General features: G+C 45.7%; 1 protein-coding gene across 1 annotated transcript in view; it reads right to left on the reverse strand.

The window, feature by feature from the left end:
* The window catches only part of THSD4 (thrombospondin type 1 domain containing 4), a 330707-nt gene that overhangs the window by 104131 nt on the left and 202115 nt on the right, over positions 1-24461 (reverse strand). The window lies entirely within an intron of this gene.

Here is a 24461-nt window from a genome sequence, read left to right on the forward strand (position 1 = left end):
TCCCTCTCATGATCTGCCTAGGTTCACAGAATAAGCGTTGCCGTCAAGGGGAAAGGTGGCATGGTACAGCCCGATATTGTCAGATATTGGTACTTGGGTGGGGGACCACAAAAGACTACAGAAAAAGGTAATGGCAAACCTCTGCTTCTCACTTGCCTTGAAAGCCCCTTGCTAGGGTCGCCATAAGTCAGTTGCAACTTAATGGCACCTACATACGTAATGGAATCCATAGAGAATGTGTTATGCTAAACTGTACTCTTTTGCAAAAACTAATAAATGTAAAACAACCAGCGGCAAATGGATACTGACAGCAGAGAGGTTTTTGTATCACAAATAGCCTGATCCTATGCCAAGATAAGCATGCTTAAAGGCATTCCAATCAAAGTCTAAACCTTGTGGAGGATCCAGCAGTGATACACCGAATTAAGTTATCGGCTTGAATTTCAATCCATCTGAACGGCTCCCATCAAAGAGCCTCCCTACATGCCCAATAAAAGTCTTATGATCATTCTGACACGGGTGAGACAACGGCTCGGAATGTGCAAGGAAGAATCCCTGCACGGCGCTGCACTTCATTAATTCTCGCCAAAGCCCAAAGGGTCATATACGTTATGACTGTCGGCCAGCTTGTCAGTATTACAGCCCAGGGACAACTCCAGCCCATTTCCTGAATGCTGCACTTTTTGACAATCCCATCCGTCTATCTTTTGCAACACCCTAGGGAATTCCGTGCAGCTGCGGCTGATGCTACTGAGAGTGGTGATAGGCGTTTTCACATGGCCACGGGCCCGGAAGATGGCGCGAAACTCATGACATAAAAGCGTCTTCCTAGCACGATTTCCTGGCACAATCCCGTTTAATGGCCCTTTTTCTGACATCATCAGGCCATTAAAGGGGATCGTGGCGGGAGATCGTGCTAGGAAGACGCTTCATGCTGTGAGTTTGCACGATCTCCCGGGGCACGTGTGAAAATGGCCATAAAGTCTTAAGTCAGTGATTGGCTGAGCTGCTCTGATGTCACTGGTGAGTGCAGCAGGCAGATCTGTGGCAGAGCTGCTCAGGGTTCATTCAACCGCCACACAGTTACTGCTGGGCTGAAGACTAGCCTTCCTGCCTGCCCAGGCCTGGCAAGAAATTTGTTGCCCTGCCTTTTCAATCTCTTCTCCTTTAGAAACTGAGGAGCAGGAGAAAAAAACGGCCTCCAAAGTGACATTCAAGGAATTTCTCTAGTCTCTATGGTAAACACCATTAGGGGAAATTCTCACTCAGAAATGACATCACATCCTCTCCATTCTCCCTAGGCACCGCCCCCCCCCCCAAATCTCCCAGCATTTGCCTAGGTAGTATCAGGACCCCTACTGAAATCCCACCAATGCTACCCCAGATAATGACATGGAAGCCTCCAAATATACAAACAGGCATAGCAACCGTGGGAAGAAAAATCAAGTCAGGTACACGTGTATATTTTGACTTAACTAAGGGCCAAGCTACACATGACGAATGACACTTGAACGGCAAGTGTATTTCTCCCTGTTCACTTGCCCTCCACTCAATCCACTTGCCATTCAAGTGTCATTCGTCATGTGTAGCTTGGCCCTAAGTGTATGGGCCAGCGGTCCACTGTACTGAACCATTAATCCTAGGAAAGGATTAAATCTTTTTGTTTACTTATTAGACAATCACGTTTGCTTGCTGAATGCCGCAATGATGCACAAAGACATGTGACATCTCATGCCAAGAGCGTTAGATGGCTTAAAGGCGTTCGTGTTTTTGCTTCGGCGTGCGGCTGCTTTACACGCATAGAAGGCTTTGATCACATCTGCATTTAGTCAAATCTCAGAGAGTATAAAGTTGAGGGTGGTGGAAACAAAAGAAGAAACCTCACTTTCAAGGACAAACAAGCCCTGAAGAACAGCCATTTAAAAAGAAAGTGAGTTTTTCCCCATCGTTTTCTTTTTTTAATTATTTTACAAACATTTTACAAACCACCACGACTACCTTTCACCAGACAAACTCAACTTCCCTCTTTAACCACAAATGCTCATCTTCACAGCCACATATCTAGTCATTAAGAGGGAGAAATACAAGATTCAAATTTAGGATTTACTGATTTGTCTGCCCCGTGGCGCAGAGTGGTAAGCGGCAGTACTGGAGCCCAAGCTCTGCTCGCAACCTGAGTTCAATCCTTGCAGAAGCCGGATTCAGGTAGCCAGCTCAAGGTGGACTCAGCCTTCCATCCTTCCGAGGTCGGTAAAATGAGTACCCAGTTTCCTGGGGGTAAAGTGTAGATGACTGGGGAAGGCAATGGCAAACCACCCTGTAAAAAGTCTGCCAAGAAAACGTCGTGATGCGACATCCCCTCGTGGGTCAATAATGACTCAGTGCTTGCACAGGGGACAACCTTTACCTTTTTTACATCTGAAAATCATCTGAAGAAGATTTTATCCGGAAAATCTTGTTGGTCTCTAAGGTGCCACTGGATTCAAATCCTTGTGACTTGTCAATTTAAGAGCAAGACTCGAGTCCAGTAGTACATTGAAGACCCACAAGATTTCCACAGTATAAGCTTTGGATAAGTTTTTGAGAGTCAAGCTCAGATCTGACAAAGGGAGCTTTGACTCTTGAAAGCTTATAGGCTGGGAATCCTGTTGGACTTTAAGGTGCTACTGGACTCAAATCTCGCTCTTCCTCTTCAGACCAACACGGCTACCCACCTGAAACTTGTCTATTTAAACAACTGCCTGCTGAGCAGAGCAGCGAAGTGGGGGGGGGGCGGCTATAGAAATCAATTAGGCTGAGTGAAAACTTGAGTGTGCAGTTAGGAAGGAATACAGTAGGGCAAGAAGATGGCTGAAAAGCTGGCTCCCTGTTCAAGGCTGGCAAATAGGATGTGAGCCGAACCAGCAGATGTTCAAGCATCCCCATTATGTGTTGTTCGTTTTTGATATTGCTGAATTGTTAATGTTGCTGCTTTTGTATTTGTTTCTATAACAGAGAGATAACTTCAACGATGGGTGTTGTAGGCTTCAGTTTGAGGTCATGGGGCATTAATACAACCTGCCTTTTATGTTGTTGTTTGCATTTCTGCTTCTTCTCTTTTTTTGCTTTAGTTATTTTATGTTTTTTAAAAACATTTTGATCTGTGTTTTGTAAACTGTTCTGAGCACATTTGGAGAAAGCAACTGGTAGATTCTCCAAATAAATATAAGTCCAAACCACCACTTTTCAGGCCTCTCACCCTCTCTCCTCTGGCCTTCACAAATTGCCTGGAGGGGAAAATTCCAAAAGGATTAGAAAGGTCTTTGTTTTACAAAAAATTCTAAAATAATCCAGATGACACCTTTGGCTTCACCTTGAGCATTATCTCACCTGAAACATCAGGTGAGGACTGACCATTTCCTTGACATTTCTTGTCATTAGTAATTTAGCAAATGGGGAGTTTTCCTATTGCCTGACTGGAGATGGCATCTAGATGATCCTGATGGGGCCAGGCTCGGCCTGGGGCAGCTGTCCCAGAATCCAGACAAAGAGGTGAGTGTTTTCCAACCCAGGGCCTCTGAGGTCAGATGCCGGAGGCTTGCGATGGAACTTTAGTGCAACAGGCAGGAGGTATTGTGCTGTCGGCAATCCAAGGACCAATGCCAGGCCTGGCCAATCCAAAGGCCCCCATCCTACCTCCAAACTGCAGGTGTCAACACTGTACACCTGCATAGCCATATTCCAGTCCCCCAAATGGGAGCATATCATGCAGATATATGGCACGTTTTGTTAATTATGCAAATCAGGAAAGAACCAATAAGTCGTGAAAAGCTAACTATAAGTGCTCCAATGTCTACAGTACAAAATATTGGTATCCAGTACATGGATAATCTTCTACAGAAGATTGTTTTGCACTTTAGACATCGGAGCACTTTTAAAAATTATTAATTATGCTTTATTAATGAATTTCGATATAAAGAATTTTGCTAGGAAAATGGTTTTATAATTTGGGACATGCAGTGTATTTAGATGGTTGTTGGGGGTTTTCCGGGCTGTATTGCCGTGGTCTTGGCATTGTAGTTCCTGACGTTTCGCCAGCAGCTGTGGCTGGCATCTTCAGAGGTGTAGCACCAAAAGACAGAGATCTCTCAGTGAGTTCCTGACGTTTCGCCAGCAGCTGTGGCTGGCATCTTCAGAGGTGTAGCACCAAAAGACAGAGATCTCTCAGTGAGAGATCTCTGTCTTTTGGTGCTACACCTCTGAAGATGCCAGCCACAGCTGCTGGCGAAACGTCAGGAACTACAATGCCAAGACCACGGCAATACAGCCCGGAAAACCCCCAACAACCATCGTTCTCCGGCCGTGAAAGCCTTCGACAATACAGTGTATTTAGAGTTGGCTTTTCACGGCTTATTGCTTCTTGCCAATCTTTTCCCGTGATACTTCCCTCGTGATTATGCAAATCAAGTACATTTAAAACAGTTGCAGCTCTCCTTTCTTAATGGCACCCAAGACATACATTTCCATCAAATGCCCATGAAACCAGAAGGTTTTATGATGCCTCTGAAACTAGGTGGGTTGAGGAGCCTTTCCAACCTGCTCTGGGAGGCTATTCCAGAGGAGTGGTGCTACAGTCAAAAAAGACCACAGGCAGTTGATCTAATGGGTTACTGTCAGAAGGCCCCAACCTAAATGGCCAGGTTAGTCTGATCTCCTTGAATCTCAGAACTTGGGCAGAGTTGGCCCCGGTTAGTACCTAAATAGACCACCAAGAAGGTCTGTGGTTGCTACACAGAGGCAGGAAATGGCAAACTACCTCCAAACATCTCTTTTCTTGAAACCCTATAGAGTCACAACAACAACAACAATAACAATGATAATGACAATGATAACGATAATGATAACAACGAAACAACAACAACATTCAATTTAAATACTGCCCTTCAGGACAACTTAATGCCCACTCAGGGCGGTTGACAGAGTGTGTTGTTATTATCCTCACGACAATCGCCCTGTGAGGTGGGTGGGGCTGAGAGAGCTCTGAGAGAGCTGAGACTGACCCAAGGTCACCCAGCTGGCTTCAAGTGGAGGAGTGGGGACTCAAACCCGGCTCTCCAGATTAGAGTCCTGCCACTCTTAACCACTACACCACACTGGCTATAAATCAGCTGGGACAAGATGGTGCTTTCTACCACCACCATCATGGTCAGAAATTATCTGAGGTGGTCTGCATTAGGAGAGACCATCTTTCAGCTATGTTAGATCATAGTCTAATGGCCCTGCAGTTCTAGGTTCAAACCTTCCAAATAATAGTTTTAGCCATTGCTATGATACCCTGTTCTTCAACAGGTCCAGGCAGATTTCTCCCTTCCTTTCATTATGTGATCATTCCATTGGCTGCTGGTCTGTTATGGGGTTAAGTCCGATGTACTGGCCTCCATTTACCTTCCTGGCCATGTACCCTCATATCTGCAGCACCACCTCGCTCCTTATGCTCTACCATGGCAGCTCTGCTCATCTGAGCAGGGCCTTCTGCAGGGGCCCCCCTGGGCAAATTCAACAACTACCTGTTCGAACCTGGAACTTTATGGCCTTAAGCATGAGCCAACTGAGGCTTCATTCAGAATCATGAAGAAGCAACCGTGTGTCCGTGAGACGAATGAGCGTCAGGTCCTCTGCCGCTCCTTGCACATGACTGAAGATCTCTTGGTTTAGGCTTTGGTCTCGCTTCTAACTTGCTGTGATGTCCAATTCCAGATGCCTTTACGAATTAGCATTCATATACATCTACCCCAACTGCTCCATTTATCTTTGGAGGCCCTGCTTCAGGGACCCCTGCCATCTGATAGGCTAGACGGATCACAATGCAAGAAAGGACCTTCTCCGATGTGGGGCATTCTCTGTTCAGGTCCACACTTTATGATGAGATCAGGAAGGTTTCCGCTCTCCTGGCATTCTGCAAACTACGCAAAACTGAAGAAGGGCATTTTTTACACAGGTAATAGAGCTCTATTATAACAAAATGGTTCAGAAAGATGTTTTAACAAATGGATAGGGACTGTGGACTATACTACTAGGTACAGTACGTAGTGTCTGTTGATGTACGTATGATCCTACTATGAAATTTCTGCATTTTAACATGTCCTATTAATACTTACACTTTGTTTCAGCTCTGTTTCAGATTTCCATAATCCTAATCCTATTGTGTTGCTTATCAAATGCTCCATCCTGATAGGGTTGCCAGCCTCCAGGTGGTGGCTGGAGATCTCCCGGAATTACAACTGATCTCCAGGTGACAGAGATCAGTTCCCCTGGGAAAAAAAATGGCTGTCTTGGAAGATGGACTCTATGACATTATAGCCAGCTGAAGTCCCTCTCCCTCCCAAGCCCTGCCCTCTCCAGGCTCCACCTCCCAAGTCTCCAGGAATTTCCCAACCAGGAGCTGGCAACCCTACATCCCGCTGATTGTACTGACTCATACTGTGTAATCCGCCTCGAGTCTCAGTGAGAAAAGCGGACTATAAATGATGTAAATAAATATATGACTGCCTCTGAAACTCTCTACTGTTAGTAGTGGCTGGGCACACCCCATTTTCTTCCAAGCCGCTAAATTGTCTTAACATAAATAAATATTTACTTGTGGTCCCCGGCCCTAAGGAAGCCCGCCTCGCTTCAACCAGGGCCAGGGCCTTTTCAGTCCTGGCCCCATCCTGGTGGAACGCTCTGTCAATGGAAACCCGGGCCCAGCGGGACATATTATCGTTCCGCCGGGCCTGTAAGACAGAGCTGTTCCACTAGGCGTTTGGTGATTGAAGGGGGCGGTGCCATGTCAGCCTCCCACCTTTGGGGTGGGGAAGGTTCTCCCCACCACTGCACCTTGTTAATTTGTTTTATTATTTGTATATTGATTTTAGTTTTTGTTTTTATCGATTTTAACTGTTCACCGCCCAGAGCCCCTGGGGATGGGCGGTATATAAATTGAATAAATAAATAAATAAAATAAAAATAAAATGCGTGCACATGGATAGAAGCATAAGAAAAGATGCTGTCTAGGACTGAAGCAACTGTTGATGTCTGTAGGTTTAGAAAATAGATGGTTCATCCCTAGGGAAGCAGTCCAGGGGATGTGTTGCCCAAATCCCAGAATTTAATTAAAACAGAAGTCTGGAAAACATGTTTATTCCAGTGCGTTGTTCAAAAAGATGAAACGTTCAGTAAACTTTTGCACTGGAGATGGCCACGCAATCAAACATCTGTCTGCTGTGTGTCATTCCCAGTGGGACAACTGCTGCTTAACCAGGGATGGAGAATTGGTTGGCCATACCGGAAAAACAACAAGCAGGAGAATTTTATGTTTTAGGCACTCATCACTTCATGAGTCTGGTGGGGTGACAAAGTGCAGAGCGGGAGCAAACTCATAAACCATAAGGAAACTCATAATCATAACGAAGCGGCCATGTATTCACGAGATGAGCTTCAGGTCCTCCGTCTCTCCTTGCACATGACTAAAGATTTCTTGGTTTAGGCTTTTGATCTAGCTTCTAACTTGCTGAGATATCGAATTCCAGATGCCTTTACAAATTGGCATTTATATAAACCTACCCGACCACTCCAGTCATCTTCGGAGGCCCTGTTTTGGGTACCCCTACCATCTGATAGGCTAGACAGATGGCAATGCAAGAAAGGGCCTTCTTAGTCGTGGCGCCCAAACTCTAGAACTCCTTCCCTTCTATCACTGTGTTCCACTAGCACGTGAAGACTTGTTTTGTTTGTTGTTCCCTGACTAACTCTTATTAGCCTTCCTCCCAGGTGGTGGAAAGTACCACCAAGTCATAGCTGACTGATGGCGACCCCTGCTGGAGTTTTCAAGACAACAGACTAACAGAAGTGGTTTGCCATTGCCTGCCATTGCCTGCCTGTGCATAGTAGCCCTCATCTTTGGAGGTCTCCCAAGGCCAACTCTACTTAGCTTCTGAGATCAGACAAGATAAGGCTTGCTTGTGTGTTTTTGTGTGTTTATATTAATAACAACTGCACTATATACTGCTCTTCTAGACAGATTAGTGCCTCACCCAGAGCGGTGAACAAGTTAGTGTTATTATTATCACCACAATCCAGCTGGGGAGCTGGGGCTGAGAGGAGCAGCTTACCCAAGGCCCACCTACTGAGCTCATGGCAGTGGTGGGATTTGAACCAGAAGAGTGCTGATTCGCAGCCGAACCACTTAACCACTGTGCTACAGCAGCTCTCTTTTATTTAATTACTTTCAGTATTTTTGAAATGAAACTGACTTAAGGAAGTGGGATATATCCTACTACTTCACTCAGCAAATTGTGAGCACCTCCCTCCAGCTAGGAATGCATTCAGAGGAGAGCAAGAGGATCTAGGAAACAAGCTGAACTAGGAAAGGTGGACAGAACCCGGAATGTTTTGCCTGGGGGAAAGATGACAGAGGACACGATTGTGTTTTTCCAAAAACCACGGGGAAGTCTTGTTCTCCACTCCTCCAGAGGGCAAGGCTAGATCTTAAGTTATAGGAGGGTTGGTTTCAGTTAAACTTTATGAGAAAACTCCTAGTGGTAACAGTAGTTGGAGAATGGAATTAATCACCTTGGGGAGGGGGGAGCTTTCCCTTGCTGCATGCCTTTAGGAGGAGGAGGATGGTTGGACTACCTGGCCTATTAGATGCTTTCCAACTCAAGGACTCATTGACCAGCTGCAACATCTGAAGTGTAACAGTGTTCACATGTGCCTGCATTTACAAGCATGTGTTCTAGAGACAAGACACATCTGCGCTTCACAGGGGAGACCCAGGGGAAAGTGCAACTCGCACTAATAAAACATTTCAAAGGCATTCCTTCAAACTTTCTATGCAGTGACCGACTAAGTTAGCGAATAGAGAACAGGAGCTTGCACATAACTAAAAAGGCCTGTCCTTACAAGCTTGATCTCTCTTGTCGCAAGAAATGTATTAGTGCCACAGATGGTTGGCAAATGTGACAAAAATCCGAGTGCTCATTAAAACAAGAGGCTCGAGAGCTTGGTACTTCCATGCGGAGAGAATATTTGGCAGACTTTAGGAGGGGAGCGTTGGCTTCTTTGCCAAAACCAGTCGTTAGTAATTGAGAGGTGCAGTGTGTTATCTTTGTGCGGCATTTCACATGTGTCACGCATGACCACATCCAGTGATTCACGACGAAACTGCTCGTGAACTGAGGAAAAAGGGAAATCTGTGGTCATCATGGCATGCCATCCCAAACCAGAACTCGTCAGACTGTGAGCAGGAAGCCCCCTCCCCTCTCCGATCTCTAGAGTGCTGTCATACTGCACATAAATCTTTCTGCAGCATTTATCATGCGTCATCCCAACCACATCCAGCTGTTTCATACCCAAATAACCCACAGCAACCCGACATAAAACATTCCTTTAGATAAACATTTCCCCCAACTCTTCAAAATGTAATCATGAGTCTCATGAGCGAAGGAAGGAGAGGATTGCGGGAATTCCCTTGCGGATCAAGACACAGATAGCTTCTGATATTCCATACAGTCAACAGGAAGGTTTCAAATAATCAAGAGCTTAAAATAGTCGTTGTGATTACCATGTGAGCGGCATAGTTCTGGGCAACCTTTCTACAATTTTGGGTCAACAATTATGACACAGAGAGGTTTACCACCCCTGTGAAATGTCAGCTGTTATGAGCTTCAGTTATAACTCGACGTCTCAGGGTTGGCTTCCATTTGCTGTCGCCAAGCCTATGAAGTTTCCAGCGCTGCAAAAGACGTTTCTTTTCACCCAAGGCCTTCTGCTGATTTCACCTCCATCTCCCTACTGACAGGTGATCGTGCCTCAGGTAGGCGTCTTTCAACATGCACCTTCACAGCAACCGGCCTGTTAAACTGCTTTAGTGCATCTGCCGCTTAGAATGTTACCATCCCAACATTTTTGAGCTTTTCATTTTGTTTATTGACTATTTAAGTTTTATTTTTAGGAGCAAAAATATATGAAACATTCGTTAAAATCTTAAAACTAACATATCTGAAGAAAATCCAGGGCTTTTTTTCAGCTGGAACACGGGGGAATGGAGTTCCGGAACATCGTGAAAATGGTCACATGGCTGGTGGCCCTGCCCCCTGATCTCCAGACAGAGGGGAGTTGAGATTGCCCTTCGCACTGCTGAGTGGCGCAGAGGGCAATCTAAACTCCCCTCTGTCTGGAGATCAGGGGACGGGGCCACCAGCCATGTGACCATTTTCTCCGAGGGCAACCCACTGAGTTCCACCACCTCTTTTCCCAGAAAAAAAGCCCTGAGAAAATCCATACTCTTCCATTCGCTGTTAGATATAGCTGCCACAACCAGAGGGACAGTATGGGGAGAAAGGGAATAAGGAGGCAAACAACATTGGCTATGGCATGGCATCGCTTCTAGGTAAAAGTGGCAAAGGGTAGGTGTAGGAATCACTGGAAACTCTATGATATAACCATTCATCTTTATCTCAGGATGTAGGGGAAATTCAGTTATCTCTAGCATCATTGCTTCCCTTGAGTGATTTTTCCCCCCTTTCCATCTGAATTAGTCACTTGTATGATGTTCACCCAATCAGGTATTATGCAGTATGAACTCAGCCAATCAGATTTTGCTAGGGGCAAGTGAGGGTAACTGTGAGCGAGGGTAAGTGACGGCGAGTAGAATATAAGCACCTATTTTGACAAGGAGAGTTAAAAAAAAAATCTGAAAACCACATGCAACGATTCCAGATATAATTTTAGAAACTAAAGCCAAATTCAGGAGAAGTGAAATGCAATGCAAATGAAATACCACAACAAAAAAAGGAACAGAACTGGACACGTCCACTCATCCCTTCATGGAACTCTGTCTCTCCCAGATCCACTAGCCTATATTGTCTTTAACTAAGGCAAAGAATCCTTGCTTTAAATTTCCTATCACCATTCATTTCCTCCGTCCCATGACCAAAGAGAGCTCTGGTACACAGCCCAGTGAGCATTCCCAGTAATCCCAGCTATAGGCACAATTTCCCCCAAAGCAAAGCTCGCTACAAAATTGGAGTCTCGAATCTGACAGCAGGAGGTTCACAGTTACTTAGCAGACTTCCAGCACGGACCTGTTTCCAGATGGGTTCTTTGGTGGCAAAAGGCAGACTAATCGCATTAGCACACTTGGCTCCCCCAGAACTGCACGACTGATTCTAATATACAGCTGGGACCCATTTTGGGAGGGGCGGAGGGCTGCAGAAGGAACAAAGTTTCTCCGTAGTTAACTAACAGGCACGTTTGCTTCTTTGAAAGAGGAGGGGGTTAAACAGATTAATAAAAAAATGAATCCTGCCTCTCTCCCCCTGATATACTCCTAACCTTAGGTCCAGTTTGAAAGAGTTCCGTTATGTGGGCATTAGGACTAGGGGAGGGTATAGCAACGGCTGCATCTATATAAAGTCTATCACCTAATTAACATTATATCTAGGATAGACCAAAGAGAAGACATTTTCTGACAAGGGCGGGGCTCTCCCAGTCCTTGACTGGGGGCCAATGCAAGAGCTATTAGGGCTGCCAACCTCCAGACAGGCCCTGGAGATTTCCCAGAATTACCAGGTGCTCTTCAGACTACGAAGATCAATTTGGCAGGAGAAAATGGCTGCTTTGGAGGGTGGTCTGTTCGGCAGTGTACTCTGCTGAGGTCCCTCCTCTCAGCAGACCTGACCCATCACAATGTCCTCCCCTAAATCTCCAGGAATAGCAGGGACAATCCCAAAAGATGGGTGGGCAAAATGTGAGGATCGAGCAATATAGTTTAAATGGCTCCCAACCCCATGAGAGGAGAGGCCATCTTAAGAGCTCAAGAGCCAAAAGCGGAGGGAAGATATGCACGGTTTGCCATGGTATCTTTCAAAGAGCTGCAGGGGCGGGGGGGGGGAATACTCACAGGCTGAGCAGAAGGGAGCTGAAAGAAGGAAGGGGAGGACCAAGGGGCCTTGAAACTCCTGCCCCTCACAATCTGAGGTCAAAGGGCAGGGAACTGGGATAATAACAACATACTTTGTAAACCACACTGAGTGTTAGGTTGTCCTGAAGGGCAGTATATAAATCGAATGTTGTTGTTGTTGTTGTTGTTGTTGTTACAACAGTCCCCACCTCTCCCCTTTAGGCTGCACCAATGGCCCAGCCCCCAGACTATCTCAATGACAAATTGCCGAAGAAAGGTATAAGATGTTTTATTTACATTTATTTTTAATATTTATATCCTGCCTTCTTCACCTCAGGGCCAAGCTACAAGTGACAAATGACACTTGAACAGCAAGTGGATTGAGTGGAGGGCAAGTGAACAGGGAGAAATACACTTGCTGTTCAAGTGTCATTCATCACTTGTAGCTTGGCCCACAGTCATAGTTTGGAGCCTGAAAGAGCAGTGGCCTGGAGTTTCCAGGTGGGGCCACACACACTGTTACAGCTGATGCTTACGAAGGAGAGTGGTGATGTGTATGAAACTACTGTGAATGAATTAGAAATGCATCTTCATCTTACGTGATATCTTCTGGCCATCTTTGAAGAAGAATCGAAACGGCTTCTTAGGAACCAGTCCATCTGTCGATGGCTTGTTTATACTGGATACCTCTTTCTTGAAAATTGATGGCTTGTTTATACTGGATGCCTCCTTCTTGAAAATTGCCAACGGCTCTTCCATTATTTAGGACTGACCTTCTATGAGGCACCTTGTGCTTGAATGCACATTCGCTGCTCTTGCACCTTGCACTTTAATAATATCGTTTTAATTGTATTTATAAAAACTATATTTACAGCAGGGCTGAGCACGTAGCACTTTAAATTGTAGCCTCTTATTAATGAACTGTATACTCAGGAAGTGGCTGTGGGGCCTTTGTGTGTGTTACTACGTGAATGTTAACTAGAATTGTGGTTATAGAAATATTAATGAAATAGAGATATTAATATAGCTTTACTGTTGGTGTGAGTCATTGTGGTTAGTAAGGTTCACGAAGCTCCAGGTGGTGGCTGGAGATCTCCAGGAATTACAACTGATCTGCAGGTGACAAAGGTCAGTTCCCCTGGAGAAAATGGCTGCTCTGGAGGGTAAACTCTATGGCATTATACTGCACCCCTCTACAAACCCCGCCCTCTCTAGGCTCCACTCCCCTCCCCCCAAAATCTCCAGGAATTTCCCTACCAAGAGCAGGCAACGCTAGTTGGGAACGGTTAGTTGTATCCTGGGTGGTTACCTTTTTGCAGGAACCTGTGCTTCTGATCAAGGGTACAAAAGTGACCTTTGACTATCACTCATAATAAGGATAGTCCTAACAACCTTCTTTTTGCAGTTATGCTCTCGTCAACTGTTTGGGTTCTCAGCTTTTTGCTTTTGGTTTTGTGGATTTATTTGCCTTGTGGATGCTCAGTGTGTGATTTTTGCATACACTTTTCTTCATACAATGTATGGCACGCATATAACAACAACATATGGTGTAAAATGTTGTTATTGACGTAAATCTAATTATGAACAAAGCATGCCATTTTTAATCAGGAAAAATTAGTATGATGGATGGAGACGAGAAAATGTTGCAAAAAGAAATGGTTTGAGTTGCCCAAGGCAAAAGAGAAGCTTAGACAGAGATCTCCAGACTGAAACAAATCTTGCATATCCCAAATCTTGCATAGTGAAGCCGGGAGAAAGAAATCTTGGAATAAACCTTGCCAAGCCATGTACTCGTACAGAAACGAAACGAAGAATAAAACTGCCCGTAGAGATAAACCAAAGTTATTATAAAACCGAACTGTGAGAAGGGGGGAACTTTTCGAACGGAAGCACCAGGCTGCCAATTTTATAAGAACCTCCTGGCTTTTAATTAAAATGTTTTATGAGGCTTGGGGAACATTTGCATGCCTCGTTATCTGGGCTTTTTTTCAGGGGGAACATGGGGGAACGGAGTTCCGGCACCTCTTGAAAACGGTCACATGGCTGGTGGCCCCGCCCCCTGACCTCCAGACAGAGGGGAGGTGAGATGGCCCTCTGCGCCGCTGAGCCTTGTTTTCAACGGTTGGATCCTTTGGTGCCATTTTGCTCATTGCAGGGCTTCCCTCCAGAATAAGTTGCCTTCCTCTGGTGCAAGAGACGTGTAGACAAATACATTTAAAATGGTATGAATCAAAGGCAGCGAAGGGGAGAGGGGACTTGGCACAAGGAAACACAAAGTGACGTAACAACGTTAGGTGGATTCCATCCACATAAGAGAAGAGCAAAAGTGAAAAGGACATTTTCAGCTCCCAAGAAACCATCCCTAGAAACTTCACAAAGGTTGAATTACTCCTCGAGTTACTGAGGACAGCACATCAATAATCTCAAACGCCACCACAGAAAATTCAGAAGGGAGCTCTGACTCTCAAAATCTTATACCCTGAAAAACTTGTTTTTCTCTAAGGTGCCACTGGACAAAAAAAAATCCTATTATTCATGTTGTTTCACTTCTGCATGCTTCGCTAGTCCCTTGTCCCAGTTGCCATCTTCCAGGTGAAGCCTGGAGATCTCCCAGAATTGCAACTAATCTCCAGACTACAGAGATCAGTTCCCCCTGGAGAAAACAGCTGCTATGGAGGTTCCCAAACTCTACCCTCTCCAGGCTCCACTCCTCAAATCTCCAGGAAATAGCTGCTTTGAAAGGTAGACTCTATGGTATTATACCCCACTGAGGTTCCTCCCCTTCCTAAATCCCACTATTCCCAGGATCCACCCCCAAATTCTTAGGAATTTTCCAACCTGATATCCACCACCTTGCAAACCATTTTATACCAATGAGATGTTTTAAAAAGTCATCCAAGGGGGCAGGTGCATTGCAGCTGGGGAGGCCAAAAAGTTCCGGAAATGCTCCTCTCTGATTTTGGCTCAGCGCTAACTGGTAAAAGCATATATGACTTGAGCAAAGTGGAAGACGGCTTTTATTTTCCATAACTAGGAGAACATATAGAAATTTTCTTCTTTTCTCTTTCCTCCCTGTGTTTTAATGTGCAGATCTGGCTGAAAAGCTAAACTTGACAGCATGTGACAACCGGATTACAGTGCGAAAACATTCCCCCTTTGCCCCACCTCCTTCGGCAACTCATTTCCAGGTACACACAGAGCTCTGCTTTACTGGCTAATAAGGGTAATTGGCAGGCAGCTCTGCTGCTGTTCTGGATTTGAGCTTTATATGGTTTTCTCAAGACCACATGTTCGCGCAGCGGTGACAGAAATACTTTCCATATGAGCTGCCACACAGCCCCCTCCAGCCCGGGCAAGGTAAAACCATCGATCACTGCCCTTGCTGTGGAACAATCAACACAAAAGTTAAAGAAGGGCAGCCATGCCTAGGGGGCAGCGACCCCCTTCCGGGTGCTGTGATCATCGACGTATTTTCCATGCACTGTGGACTTGGCTATTTTTTAAAGGACCTGTGTTGTTATTTAATTACAGCAGCAATGGTTATTTTCTCCAACCCAGAATGGCTTTGAAACAAGTATTTATTTTGGAAATTGACTAACTGCTTCTCCGGAAAATGCATACACAGCAAAGGAGTGGAAGTGAAAGTTCTCATCAGCATCAGCTCAACAGCTGGAGGCTCGCAGATTGCTTTAGCAGCCGGGAAAGCGATTTGCGGGGAGTCCCATAAAGCCATTGGAAACTTCGGACAAGACTAACAAAAGACTCGGTTCTAAAACACACTCTCTGTTCTTCTGTTAGCTGCGCTCCACATCCAAGAAGCCTCGAGCCACCAACTACTCTTTAGCATCCCGAAATATGCATTGCAGTCGGTCAGGGCCAAAATTGACATAAAGGAGAAAATTGTCACAGCATCTTGTGAATTTTATATCCACGCTCTGGGTCTCTTTCCATCTATAAGACTGTTTTTCTTAAATTTGGGGTTAAGCTAGGATGGAAAGCTCTGCTGGTGTGAACAATCCAGCGTGGACTATTGGAAAGCACACAGAAGTCAGCGCTGTTTGTCTCAAAGTCCGCTTTATCGTAACAGCATCCATCAGATGGTCCAAGGAAACATGTACGTCCAATTCCAGACGCTCACTTAAATTCCAAGTCCATTCTGAGCAATAGCACAGGCCTTCTCTCCCACCCTGCCAAAGCAGCTAACACATGGGCTATGCCTGTTACTGGCTTGCATGTTTGCAACATATTCTATTCCCCAACACAAGATTCAGCACAATCAGAAACAACTTCTACCATGCAAACCTTCCTACAGAAGCCTTCTAAGTGCACTACTCCACATGTGTTCAAACCTGCAAGACACAGTGAACAGGTCCTAAAATCACACACACACACACACACACACACACATATATGCGGGCATCAGATTCTGCAGAAAACATGACTTGATGTCTCCTCAAACTCACAGCTAGGTTTTCCTTCGCTTTCCTTTGCACCGAGGGCTTTTAGCACACGTCGATGCCACATGCATCCAGAAACAAACCCGCTTTGCAGAATAACCTGTTGTCTTTGACAGGTAAAGGAAGGCTGAGTACCGGCACTGGCAAAAAGATGACAAAGTGATTACATTTGGCTTACCTCTTTCCCGGGTTGTACTGAGGCTGCCGCGTGGAGGTAGAGTGATGCTAGCAACAGGTAGCCAGCAAACATCATGACCCACACCTGACGACTACCCTCGAGGTAGAATCCTTTTGCCAAATGCTAACAGTTAACAGATGCAGAGGGGGGGATCTCAGAGTATTACAGTCCTGGGGGGGGGGGTTTGCCTCTGCTCAGCACAACACTCTCGGTCTCACTCCCTGTGCAACTCCTGGGTGTGCTTAGCCGCTCGGCTCTAAAGACAACTGGGTAAGCTGATCTTTTCATGTAATGACTTCTCCCTGCTGGGGGAGGGGGCTTAAGGCAGCAGTGAAGGGGGGGGGAGAGGTGAATGTGTGTGTGTGTGCAGTTAAGTATTACGCAAGGAAGGGGAGGGACAGGGAAAAATGGGCAACGACAAGTCTGGCATCTGCTCTGATTTATGAAACTTTCTTAAGAAGGTACGCAGCCCTTTCTGTGCAAGGAGTCTCGCCAGAGCCTTATTAACTTAGGCAAGCATGACTGGAGAATTGGAGGTGGAAGGTGCCTCTGGACAATTAAACAGGCTTTGGAAAGCTGCAACTTCAAGGGGGGGTGTGGCGGGAAACCACAAGAGATACTCAAACCGAACGCCACAGAATGCAAGACAGATATCCTCCGCTTTTACAAACAACAAAAGTTCACAGATGTTCTGCAGTAAAATTAATCTCACAATTCATCTTCAGATGCAGATACCGGTATGTTCCTTATTGAGGACTCAAGGGTTGACAGCTGATGGCCCTCCAGGTGTAATCTAGTCCAGGAACCATCTCACCTGCTCTCTAATTGCCAACCCCAGAATCAAAAGAGAAGTATGGAAGAGTACATGTGTCTCCATGGGATGTGGTAGCACACCATTTGGGTAAGTATAGGAATTATACAATTTTAAGGCTGGCAATGAAGAAATTGAAATTGTTAAAGGTTTTCTGTTCCTTGGCTGTCATCAACCAAAAGGGAGACTGCACCCAAGAAATTAGAAGGAGACTGACACTTGGAAGAGCAGCCGTGAGTGAACTAATAAAGAATGTCTCTCTGGGGACCAAGGTCATGATAATCCAAACTATGATATTCCCCATTACTGTGTATGAATGTGAAAGTTGGATGGTGAAGAAAGCCGTTAGGAAGAAAGTTGATTCATTTGAAATGTGGTGCCGGAGGAGAGTTTTGCAGATACCATGGACTGCCAAAAAGACAAATAAGTGGGTTCTAGATCAAATCAAGCCTGAATTCTCCCTAGAAGCTAAAATGACAAAACCGATGCTATCATGAGAAGATAAGACTTTCTGGAAAAGACAATAATACTAGAAAAAGTGGAAGGCGATAGGAAAAGAAGAAGACCCAAAATGAGATGGTTGGACTCGATAAAAGAAGCCACATCCTCCAGCTTGCAGGATCTGAGCGAGACAGTTAATGAGTGAGGCAGTTCATTCATAGGGTCATCATAGGTCGGAGGCGACTTAATGGCACACAAGACACACACACACTGACACACAAGACCACTTAACACTTGCACATCTGGTGCGCTCAGGGCTAGTTTTCCACCCAAGCAATTGATTGGGGAAACACAGTAAGTGGGACATCACTGCACCCCAGGGGCTCAACTCACTCCTGATCACGGGCAGGGCGGCAGTCAATGGAATCGTCTCCTGGATTGATAATATCTGACCTGATGCTCCAACGACAGAGATACGGGCGCATGGCATAGTTGTTCGAGTGTTGGCCTTGAATCTGGCAAATCCACATTCAAATCCCTGCTTGCCATAAATCTAGCAGGGTAGACCTTGGTCCAGTTGTTCTTTCTCAAACTACTCCAATGGTTGCAACGAGGCATGATTCCTCATCCATTGATCCAAAGTGATTTGATAAACCTCCATCATCGTACCAAACCGTACAACCATTTCTGCAGATTAAAAAGTACTGACTTTTCTGTCATCAAAAGGAGCCCCGTGGCGCAGAGTGGTAAGCTGCAGTACAGCAGTCCAAGCTCTGCTCACAACCTGAGTTCAATCCTGGCAGAAGCTATGCTTGTTTCGGGAGGAGGGGCCAGTGCTCTTCTCTCTGGTCTACCCCGGAGAAAGAAAAGGGTGCAGCTGGATGAACCCCAGGCACTTATTCCTTCCTAGTTTAACATGAAACCGTTCCATTTCTGGAAGGGAGGGGAGCTATTTCACAGTTTTTCTAAATCACTTTCTTCTTTGAGCTGTTGCTATCTGGAACACACGTTCCCCAGGGCCAAACTGGTTTATAATCTCTGCATGACGAAAGCCACTTTAAAGCAGTTAAAACAGCCACCCCACTCTTAAGCATCTAGACGACATCTCTTCCAAGAAATGAAATCAATTGTTACAGAAAATCATTTGCGTCTTTCTAAGATAAGAAGTGGGGGGGATGGTTCCCACGCGTTATTGCCTCGAGCAGCTTACATTTTTCCTTCTGAAGTTTTCCAGGCTCCAAATGCTTTTGGTGCTAAAATAGAAACATTGTCTAGAGCAGGGCTTTTTTTCAGGGGCAACGCGGGGGAATGGAGTTCCGGAACCTCTTGAAAACGGTCACATGGCCGGTGGCCCCGCCCCCTGATCTCCAGACAGAGGGGAGTTGAGATTGCCCTCTGTGCCGCTCAGTGGCATGGAGGGCAATCTCAACGCCCCTCTGTCTGGAGATCAGGGGGTGGGGCCAACAGCCATGTGACCATTTTCTCCGAGGGCAACCCACTGAGTTCCACCACCTCTTTTCCCAGAAAAAAGGCATTAGGGGATGGCTTCGTGAACAATTTAGGTGGGCCTCAGCTCTACAGGAATGTTCTCACTTGGGATTTCCTACAATGAGCCAGAGGGTTGACTAGATGGCCTATAAGACCCCTTCCATCTCCAAGACTCTTAAGTGAAAGGGAGTCAGGTGGAGATGCAGATTTGGATAAAGACCTTTGCATTAAAGAGACTGAATGGCTTTTGCCAGGATTGTCGCTCCATCATGACCAGCATATGATATCTCTCCATCCTAGGGTTGCCAGCCTCCAGGTAGTGGCTGGAGATCTCCCGGAATTACAACTGGTCTCCAGGCCACAAAGATCAGTTCACCTGGAGAAAATGGCTACTTTGGGGGGGGACTCTATAGAATTATGCCATGCCAAGGTCCTTTCCCCAAACCCCACTTTCTCCAGGTTTCTCCAGGTTTCACTCCCCAGATCTCCAGGAATTTCCCGACTTGGAGCTGGCAACCCTACTCCCTCCATTGCGTTCAGCAATTCCGTATTTCCCGCAAACGGCCAACAATCAGTTCCAAGAAGGCAGTAAAACGCAACAACATTGTGTCTTGTGGTTCTTTTGCCAAAGATCACCAGGAAAATGCACGGGAGAGGGATGCGGTATTGTGGCCGACACATGCCGTTATCAGGCATTCTAAGAGGTTTGCAGAGAATGCGTTCAGCTGGTGACGATACCAGTTCTGACAGCTGCAGTCACTCACAACTTGATCGGCTCAGCTCGCCGTTGCTATTTAGCATCCAACTCCGCAACCAATACCAAGCAGCTTTGGGGCTGCCCAGCAACTGCAATGGAGCAAAGCTACAATTCCCCACGGGCCTGCCCAAAAGCAGACGCGTGCTAACTGCTGCAGTTCCAGTCAGATTGGCAGCCACTAACATTGATCAGGCAGACACAGATCAAATGCGTCTGACAAAGTGAGTCTGACTCACAACAGTTTATGCTGCAATAAATTGGGTTCAGCACATATGATGCTGCCTTATACGGAATCAGACCATTGCTCCATCAAGGTCAGTATTGTCTACTGGAAGCTCTCCAAAGTCTCAGTTTGAGGTCTTCCACATCAATACTGCCTGGTCAGAGAACCAGTTTGGTGTAGCGGTTAAGAGCTGCAGGACTCTAATCTGGAGAACCAGGTTTGATTCCCTACTCCTCCACTTGAAGCCAGCTGGGTGACCTTGGGTCAGTCACAGCTCTGTCAACCACTTCATAGGGTGATTGTCATGAGGATAATAACAACACACTTTGTAAACCACTCTGAGTGGGCGCTAAGTTGTCCTGAAAGGCAGTATATAAATCAAATGTTGTTGTTTTTGTTGTCTTTTAGCTGGTGATGCCGAGGATTGAACTTGGGACCTTCTGCAAGCCAAGCTTGAGACCTTCTGTCACTGAGTCACAGATCCTTGTCCTTAAGATGCTACTGGACTCATCAAAAGGTTAAGATCTCTTTTAAAAAAATTACACTGGATTTTTTTTCTCTATGACTGGCTGTTTTTGTCCATTTTTCATGTTAGCAATTGGCAGCAAAGCATTCGTGGTAGGTGTAGGGGAGAGATTCATGCGTACTGTGTAGGGTTGACTGCATAGCTGGCAAAGGGGCTCAAACTGCTCGTGAGCAACCTGTACAACCTGCCAAACAATTGGCTGTGCCCATGACAGGTAAACAGGACACAATCCAAGCCATTGGGCGTTTTGCTATACAGAGGGAAAACAACAAGTTATAGGCCACCAACCTGGTGGAATGCTCTCTCCGTAGAGACTTGAGCTCTGCAGGACTTGTTACATTTCCACTTGGCCTGTAAAATAGAGATGTTCCACCAGGGCTATGGTGTTGGTCGAGGCACGGGTGAACTTCCCTTCCTGCTGTGGTTTGTTTGACTCCTTCACTCTAGCTGGTTGGATCTTGGACACAGATCTGCCTGTGTCTATGGGCCAAGCTACACATGACGAATGACACTTGAACGGCAAGTGGATTGAGTGGAGGGCAAGTGAACAGGGAGAAATACACTTGCCGTTCAAGTGTCATTCGTCATGTGTAGCTTGGCCCTGTCCCACAGTGACTGGGGGTAATTATTAAATTGTATGCTGACTGCCCTATCTTGAAATTTTTCATATTTTGTAATATTTTGTACTTTATACTAGATTTATTTATTGTGTTGTTTTATGTACTTATGTATTTATATTCTTGTGTTTATGTGACTGGGATGCTGCGACCCGCCCTGAGCCTGCTTACGGGGAAGGTGGGCTAGAAATCTAATAAATCAAATCAAAACCAAATCAAATTTTGCTCTGCTTCAAGCAATGGCCCTTTCCTCTAGTCCAAGCGGCCTTTCTCCTTTCCTGCGGCTGCTCTCCACCAGGAGAGCATGCTGCTGTTATTTGAACAGAATGGAAAAATCCAGTCCTCTGTCCTCAGTAGTAGGTGATAGTCAAACCCTAAGGACTTGATGAGGTCACCCAACATCCAGGCATCAAGAGGCCAAGAATGAAACCACAACGGAAAGGGAGAAGGCTTGGCATTCTCATTGTGGAAAGTGGTTTAAATCATCTGCATACACATCCCCGGGCACTTACGAGCACTGTTCAAATAAACAAACTGCGACTCAAGGGTTAAAGATATGCCTCTGTCTGGTGTTGTTTCCATTTGCATTCCATCAACAGCCCCAGTCTCTCTGGCAAGAGAGCTAAGTGTGGACAAGACCCTGCATCTGTCCCAAAAATGGACTAAGAAGGGGCCACCTGCCCCCGCCATCTCAACCCAATCAAGTTTCAGTTTACTTCAGGAAATCCAAGTGTGAGCAGCTTAGCAAATGGATTACTCATGCTCTTAAAAAGAGATGCATATGTTTAAGTGCTTTCCTGGATCCAGGGCTAGGAGAAGACTGCATGCCTCTTCCCTTCAGAGACTCAAGGTTTATAATACAGGCCCCGTCAAGGGGTGGAGGGAGTTGCTATCCAACTCCAGGCTAATCTTTCTGTGCCACACACTGTAGTTTGCAACACGTTACCATGGGGAGAGAGACTATGCCCTTGTGGAAGAGGAGCAGTGGAAACGACAAACAACATTTTACTCCACTACACTCCGCCCAAAAAAATTTGTCTAAAGTATATAGCCCCCTTACTCGAAAGCTTGCCAGGCCGCTCAAGGAAAGCTCAGGTGGAAATGATGAGAGAAAGAACAGCTAACAACAACACCTGCAAAATTTTGTGCAGCTATTTGCAAAGCCCGACAGAACATCTGAGTGATAAAAGGGACTGGTAGCTAATAGAGACGGGCACAAACCGAAATACGAACCAAAATTAAGCACGAACCAGGCCAGTTCGTGGTTTGCGAGCCAGCAGTTGGTCAGATCCCATTTCTGACGAACCGCCACGAACTTTAAGCTGGTTTGTTTGGTTCGTTTTTTGGTTCATCACTGCAGACAGGCTGGTGCCAATCAATCAGTTTCCTAGGCAATAGGGGATGGACTTCCCGCAGACCTTCTGCTGACCCAGAAGGGACCTTCTGCTGACCCAGAAGTGACGATTTGCTGACCTGGATGTGACGTTTTCACAAACCAAACGAACCACTTCGTGAACCAGGGGCAGGTTCGTGAAAGTTCATGGTTCGTGGTTTGTGAAATTTGATGAACCATGAACCACATGGATTGTTTTTTTCCGGTTCGTGCCCATCTTTAGTAGCTAACTTACGTCAAGCCACCGCTGAGGAGGGATACAAACTACTGAGCGTAATTTGACATTTTGTACTGAGTATGTTGATGGGCCTACCTGTTTTAATTCATTTATAGGTAATTTATTTTCTCTAGTCCAACCTGTTGGTGGTTGTTTTTAATAATTGACGGTAGCCAAATCGTTTGATTCTAAGTTATGCTGGTCAATGACTGTAATAAACACTGATTGATTGAACATGTTAACTGTTGGCTATTGCTGCTTGTTGAAAGTCAATGTCTTCCCAATCTGTACTGCTAAGGAACAGTGGGAGATTTGAAGTGGACCGCTGTTCAATATTGACCTGTTTATTTTACATTTCTACCCCTCCGTTCAGATGCAAAAACCCTCTAGGCAGCTCTAGTTGAGATGAAGCCCAGTCTTAGTGATGTGGCTTTGAATTATTTCTGCTTTTTTTTGGCACTGTCATCATTGTAATCCTGATGGACCCATCAGAAGTAGGCTTTTCATTTGCCGGCCTGTGGTGAGTAGACCTCCACACTCAGTCCCAATCCCCATCCTCAACAAATTGAGGAGCAGAAGAAAAAAGGAACAGAAGTGATGCTCTAGGAATTTCCCCTAATCTCTATGGTAAGGACCATAGAGACATGGGGAGATTCCTAGAGCATCACCCAGAAGTGATGTTACATCTCCCCCAAACTCCACCTTCCCCAGGCTCCGCCCTCAAAATTTCCCAGCATTTGCCGAGGAAGTACTTATTAGAAATGTTTCCTAATTCGTATTTTTAAAGAAATTCCCAAACTTGACAGTCCTTCACTCCTCATTCCTTGGGCAGAGGAATTCTTAATGCAACTTAATGCAATATTTCCTAAGCTTTGTTTTGAGCTGTAAACCACACACAATTCCTAAAGAGTAAATAATGACAAGTCAAGTAAAATCATTTTCCTCACCGCCATTACAAAGTTGTGCCAGGATAAGAGGGTAGGTAGATGGCTTTCTCCCTCAGGGAATAACTAGCAGGGCAAGGAGATGGTTCAGAGTGAGAAACGACAGGAAAGTTCTTGTGCATGTAAAAAAAAGATAACACAGAACTAATTTATACCAAGGAGGACGACATAGTGCTAGGAGGACCTCCCTCACTGAGCATCCCAAGGTACGCCTGGGATTTTCAAAACTCAGTCAGCATCATGCCATGCAGAACTGCCCAGCTGCACTTTAAGAACTTGATGCTGGCAAGCACACGTGGACCAAGGACGTTTCCCTGCATGCCCCTGTTGGAAAAGAACAGGAGCCGCATTCTTGCATTGCACTCATTCGACCCAATGACACTCGCAGAAAGGAAAGCTTCCTGGCAGATTGTGGTCCGGACCGGAGCTCCCTGCTACTCCAGCCTAGACAATCCCCTTCTGTGGAGCAGCCCCACCTCGCTTCCAACC

This window comes from Eublepharis macularius, chromosome 18 (assembly GCF_028583425.1).
Source record: "Eublepharis macularius isolate TG4126 chromosome 18, MPM_Emac_v1.0, whole genome shotgun sequence".
Classification (NCBI taxonomy): domain Eukaryota; kingdom Metazoa; phylum Chordata; class Lepidosauria; order Squamata; family Eublepharidae; genus Eublepharis; species Eublepharis macularius.